At 42.5% G+C, this 6,661-nt stretch overlaps 1 pseudogene; it reads right to left on the bottom strand.

Moving 5' to 3' along the window:
• Positions 1 to 5,150: 5,150 nt before the first annotated feature.
• Positions 5,151 to 6,460, bottom strand: LOC149191703 (25S ribosomal RNA; annotated as a pseudogene).
• Between the last annotated feature and the right edge of the window lie 201 nt (positions 6,461 to 6,661).

Below are 6,661 nucleotides of genomic sequence, written 5' to 3'. Positions count from 1 at the left end.
GATCCCTAACAGTTGACTAGTTCCTCCATCAAACGCTAACAGATTTTGTGCAACCAGCACAAGCTGTGCGGAACCAAAAGTTTGTCAAGTAGTGGAAGGCATAAGACTGATAGATGCACCTTCATCCAAGACAGTGCTAGGTACTGCCTTATCATAGGCATGTACTGTAATCTGGAAAGGCGCATGGGATGGAAGGTGGAAGGAGGTCGAATGACTCTAGTCGAAGGAAACGACTGAACTACTTGGTGGGGGAATCGTATGATTTCTCCCCTGCTCTACAAGAACTGAAGAAGGACTCTCATGATCAGTAGGGATAGGAGGGTCATTGTCAGACTCAGGAGAATCTGATGAGACGAGAAGAACATGAGCATGACACTCTTCCGAAACAGGGTGATCAACAGGTGTTGAAACGTAGTTGACACTCTCTCCGACCAATGGTTGGTCTGGAATAGGCTTAGCACAACCAGGCTCGAAAAGAGGAGGATGGACAAGAGAAGAATCTAATTCAATCTCTTTGTTAATGGGGAGAGGGTCTGAAGAGAGCCTCTGATAACCAACGAGAAGTTGGGGGGAAGAAGCTGTAAGACTTTCCAAAATGGCGGAAGCTTTATCCATGAGCGGACAAAGGTGAAGGGGATGGTTGCCTTCACATAGCCTACAGGGGAATCGAATCTTCCCTTTCTTCTTACCACTACCAGTTGATAGGGTAGCATCGTCATGAGCTTCAGAGGACAATGAGGGATGAGCCGGATCATGAGACCATACGTCTAAGATCCTAGGAATACCAGGAAAATCACGAAGAAGATGGTCACCCTTGCACAATTTACAAGGAAACTTAACCTTCCGTGGAGGAGCAGAAGGTGGTCCGACCTGAGATGTACTCGGAGCAATAGCTGCACAGGTGGCCTCGTGTTTATCAGACTTCTTCTTATTCTTCATCTTCTTCTTCTTCTTCTTATCCTCCTGGTTACTAGATGTGAAACTTTCACTAGGCAGAGGAGAGGAAGAGGAAGAAACAAGGGAAGAAGGCGTAGGCTCAACCTTGGAATCAACATGTCATGGTTCGGATGAAGGAGATGGTGGAACAAGAGTCATGACACTCAGGACCACCGAGGTTGAAAACAGCCAAACGGATAAATCGATGGTTAACCCAAGCAAGGACAGTGTTGCCATATACGGAGCACTGACATTTCCAAAAGAAGGAAATGGAATAGGATTCCCATATGGGGAAAGACCTTGGCCGGTAGACGTGAGGAATGTTGCCATTATGAACGAGCTTGAAAACACTCGAACTGTAATGAAGAACTCTAACTTTTACTAGGAATATTTCGTGGGCAAATAAATTTTATGACACAGGAACAAAACTTGACCTTTTCATGTTTCAAGAGTCGAGAAAAGGACGAAAAGGTGACTCTATCTCTTTTTAAGTTTAATGAGCCTGAAAGAACAAGTGCTTAGATGGACCTTTTCTTTTAGGGAGTCTAAAAAGGAATGAAAGTGACTGCTCTAGAGAACTAGGCAAACGGTTTACCAGACAAATCTGTAAAACTGCATATACACCTTGGCATTCATATGAAAACCAAGGAATTTCTATACGGCAATCAATCTTCCCGAATGCTGTGTTGGTGCGTTACGGCTTGTAAGGTGGCAGACATGGCTTCCTATGGATAAAGGATGATAACCTATTGGGGTCTCCCAGCATATACTCGATGGTACATGGGAGAAAAATTCCATGCTAGACCACTATTGAGTCACAGAAGGAGGAATCAGCCAACCTTGAGTGGAAACAAAAGTGACTAGGTTTAACGACACCAGAGCACATCTCTAGCCTAGACCTGTAAATAGTGTGCATTATGTTTCAATGCATTGTTAGATTTATTCAGTTCATTTTAGAGTTGATCTTGGATTATGTTTCAATTTTCAGGCCTTACCATATGTATATAACAAATCCTAGGATGCAGCTATAATGAATCAAATATCCTTTTTCTTCAATGAACACCTACCTACAGGAGGGTAGAGAGATCATCTCCAAACCAAGAAAACAAGGCAACAAAAACAGTCACCCAATGCAAGAAAACATCAATTCCTAAAGTGCACGGATACTACTAATAAGAGATTTAAACATTCACTTTCCAATATGTAAACTTGGAATGTAAATTCACTTTCACTTTCATATACTAAATGAATGCAATTCTTTTGATTTTTATGCCTTTTAAATATAAAAGAAACAAATAAGCAACAAGAAAGTGTGGAAAAATGGTTGATCCAAACAATTGTGATCTATGTCTGGGTCGTGAAGAGAAATTGAATCAATGCCAAAGATTGTTCCAATAACAATCACTAAACAATCAACCAAAAATGAGCAAAGGGGAAGGCTCAATCAAACAACAGCATGCTGCAAACGAATCTTTGAGCAAATAAGTAACCAAGCCAAACTAATCCAAAAGACTCGAAGCAATGAAACTAGGTCATAGAAGCAAAGAAAAACAAGATTCATTCAACAAAGCTCACAAGAGAGTGCCTCAACCTAAAAATGATGAAAAACAAATCATCAAACAAGTGAGAACAACAAGGGACTAGCACGACTGATGGACCCAGGAGGCAGAATTGAGAAAATCAATTCTACAGTAATCAGCGCAGGTAATACACAAGCAAAAATTGTTGATAAAGCACTAGCCATAGCAACAAAGCGATGTCAGTGCGGAAGTACACGACTTTCCCGCGATGGCCTGATTTTTAGAACCGTCACAACTGTTAGGCTTAAATACGTGATGAACAGGATACTACAAAAGGGTGAGCGCGATGACAACATGACTGTTAAAATTAAATCCACGATGACTTTCAAAACAAGAACGGGTGAACCAAAATTCCCAAATCAAAACATTCAAATCTTCAATCAAATAAGGGAATTTTCTAGATCAGGCCAAGAAACTCAGAAGACCGGTAACTAATCCCCAAGGCTTCAAAAGAGACCAAAACAAAAAATCAAGACAAGAGTAAACAAGAAAAGAACAAAGGCCAAATCCCCAGTATGGTCACCAATTTGTGATGCAGGAAAGTGTTCCCTCTGCGGATAGAGACAACCCCTCTAGCCCTAGAGTGGGTCTAGTCACAAACAAAGATAGATCAACAATAGTTTTCCTTAAACAGTCATAGTTGGAGGCCTATCGGAACCGGTGTCGATGGAGTTCTGTTTCACTACTCCAGCTTCCTTCTCCTAACGAGTGATCAACTTGAAACAATGCAAAGGAAATACAACAAAGCATGTAACCGGAAAAAAACAATGATCTATTTACTCACAAAGTCAAGAAGTCATGAGCTATCAAGTAAATTACATACAAGACATAGGAAAGCATCATTGATTGTATTAATAATGAAATAAGAGTCAGCTTACAACCAAAGTCTTGACGTCACAAGCCTTCTCAGAGGGATGCGGCCAGCATGTTCTTCAAGCATTCACTCTTTGAAGATGTATCTCCCAACATACAATATTTATCTCACTCATAAGTTTTACACAAGATTAAGGGCAATTCACAACCTTCGACAAGCTATCAACAATCCCACACTTGTTACACTCACACCAGTTATCTAGCAAACTCACAAACACTGACAACACTGCAAAACTAGCTAACTATCAAAAACTATTCAAAAACTAGAAATGCATAGCAATGGTGAGAGTTTAAATAGGAGAAGGAGTCTTCATGAAAGGTGGAAGACTGAGCTTATCTCCAAGGAAGGTAGAACAAATGACGTAACAACCAAGCCAGAGAAAGGAAGGCGATACAAACTATGCCAACAACTAGGTCTGGAGTCATCTGGAAGGTCGACTGTTGGAACAAATTCACCCAATATGGATCATCGCTAGGGCATAACTGATATTCTGCATTGACGTCACTGTTGAATAACGTAGCTAGTCAGGTCATTGCTAAAGATTACAAGCAACCTCGCGTTGGCACATAAAATCGTACCATCACGGGAATCAGGTATACTTCAGCAATGGTAGCACTTCTAGACTGTTTAGGAGCACCCTTCAGCGCATTTATTTAGTCAATAGACGTGATGAGGCAGATAAGTTAGGAAAAGTGGGTCATTTGGCAACATCAGAGAGCGTTTGTCTAGCATGAGCATGTTTGACTTAGGCACATGACACAGTAAGAGGACTGGAAGGAAGACAGTGACAAATTACTATGTAACACCCCAAGCTCCCCGTGTTGGGGCATTCTTGAAAACCTCACATTTCCACCATGTCGTAAAATGTGGAAACCCGCGGTTCCATCAAGGGCAGGACATGGAAACCCCAAGTTTCCCTAGACTTCGGTGCCACCGGTTTCGGTCATGGCGTGACATGGAAACCACAGGTTTCCCAGGCACAGGCACTAGGGCATGACATGGAAATCACAAGTTTCCCCAGGCTTAGGCACCATCGGTTTCGGTCATGGCGAGACATGGAAACCCCAAGTTTCCCAAGCTTGGGCACCAAGACGCGACATGGAGACCCCAAGTTTCCCCAAGCTTGGGCACTACCATTTCAGTCATGGTGCAACATGGAAACCCCAATTTTCCCCAGGTTTGGTCACTAAAGTGCGACATGGAAACCCCAAATTTTGGGTGCAACATGGAAACCTAAAATTATTTGCACCAGGGGGAAGCCCCAAATTTTAGGCCTTGGGAGGAAACCCCAAATTTTGGGTGCGACATGGAAACCCAAAATTTTGGTCGCGACATGGAAACCCCAAATTTTTTTGCGCTGGGCAGAAGCCCCAAATTTTAGGCGTTGGCTGGAAACCCCAAATTTTTTTATGCCAGGTAGAAGCCCAAAATTTTAGGCACCAGGTGGAAGCCCCAAATTTTGGGCGGCAGGGCGCGACATGGAAACCCAAATTTTTCCCTTACTTGGGCGCCTTTTTCATCACAATGTGGACACCCAAAATTTTGGGCGCTAGGGCGCGACATGGAAACCACAAAATTTTGGGTGCCAGAGCACGACATGGAAACCCCAATTTTCCGGGGCTTCGGTGCCATTTCCCTCATGGTGTGGAAACCCCAATTTTCCCACCCCCAAGCAATAAAAAATTGTCATCTGGAGGAAAAGGCAAAGGCGCAAGAGTGGGAGGGTTGTCCAGATTGGTTTGTGAGAAGAGAAAAGCTCTAAATCGAGGCGAACAAGGGCTGAATCTCAGTGGATCATGGCAGCAAGGCCACTCTGCCACTTACAATACCCTGTCGTGTATTTAAGTCATCTGCAAAGGATTCTTCTCAAAAACCATTTGGAATTTAACTTCAAGGCTACCGCTATCGAGATGCTTCACGGTCGTGGTTTGCAAACGACACTGGCCCCTGGGGCGAAAAAGCGATGCCCCTACTATGGGTTGAGATACAGTCAAAGATTGACATGCACCGCTTCTAGAGTGGATTCTGATTTAGAGGCATTCAATCATAATCCGACACACGGTGGCTTCACGCCATTGGCTTTTCAATCAAGCACAATGACCAATTGTGTGAATCAACAATTCCTCTTGTACTAAGTTGAATTACTATTGCGGTGCGGTTCATCAGTAGGGTAAAACTAACTTGTCTCACGATGGTCTAAACCAAGCTCATGTTCTCTATTGGTGGGTGAAGAATCCAACACTTGGTGAATTATGCTTCACAATGATAGGAAGAGCTGACATCAAGGGATTAAAAAGCAAAGTCGCTATGAACACTTGGCTGCCACAAGCCAGTTAATCCTATGGTAACTTTTCTGACACCTCTAGCTTCAAATTCCGAAAATCTAAAGGATCGATAGGCCACTCTTTCACAGTTTGTATTTGTACTAAAAATCAAAATCAAATTAGTTTTTACCCTTTTGCTCCACACGATATTTCTATTCTCGTTGAGCTCATATTAAGACACCTGCATTATCTTTTAACAGATGTGCCGCCCCAACAAAAATCCCCACCTGACAATCTCTTCCACCTGGATCGACCCACCGAAACATGCCTTAAGGCCAAAAACATGGGCAGTGCCTCATATCTACCCCATGGAATAATTAAAATAACATTAAAAGTAGTGGTATTTCACTTGCGTTGAAAACAACTCCCACTTATCTACACCTCTCAATTCATTTCACAAAGTCAGACTGGAGTCAAGCTTAACAAGGTCTTCTTTCCCCGCTGATTCTACCAAGCTCATTCCCTTGGCTGTGGTTTCACTAGATAGTAGATAGGCACAATGTGAATCTCATTAATAAATTCATGAACTTCACTAATTAGATGACGAGGCATTTGGCTACCTTAAGCGAGTCATAGTTACTCCCACTGTTTACCTGCACTTGGTTGAATATCTTCACTTTGACATTCAGAGCACTAGGTAGAAATCACATTGTGTCAGCATCTGCAGGGACCATTGCAATGCTTTGTTTTAGTTAAAAGTTGGATCCCTAGGAAGTCATGTCTGCCGCCTTACAAACCGTAACGCATCGAACACAACATTCGGGAAGATTGACTGTTGTACGAAAAGTCCTTGGTTTTCATATGATTGCCAAGGTGTATATGCAATTTTATGGGTTGTTTGGTTAACCTTTTGCCTAGTTCACCAGAGTAGTCACTTTCATTCCTTTTCAAACTCCTTAAAAGAAAAGGTCCATCTGAGCACTTGTCCTTTCAGGCTCATTAAACCT

This window comes from Pinus tabuliformis, chromosome 2_2, assembly GCF_031772625.1.
Source record: "Pinus tabuliformis cultivar Carrire ecotype Pingquan chromosome 2_2, CPIR1, whole genome shotgun sequence".
Lineage (NCBI taxonomy): Eukaryota > Viridiplantae > Streptophyta > Pinopsida > Pinales > Pinaceae > Pinus > Pinus tabuliformis.
Note: the sequence above shows the minus strand (reverse complement) of the source record. Positions and strands in the feature narration are given on the sequence as shown.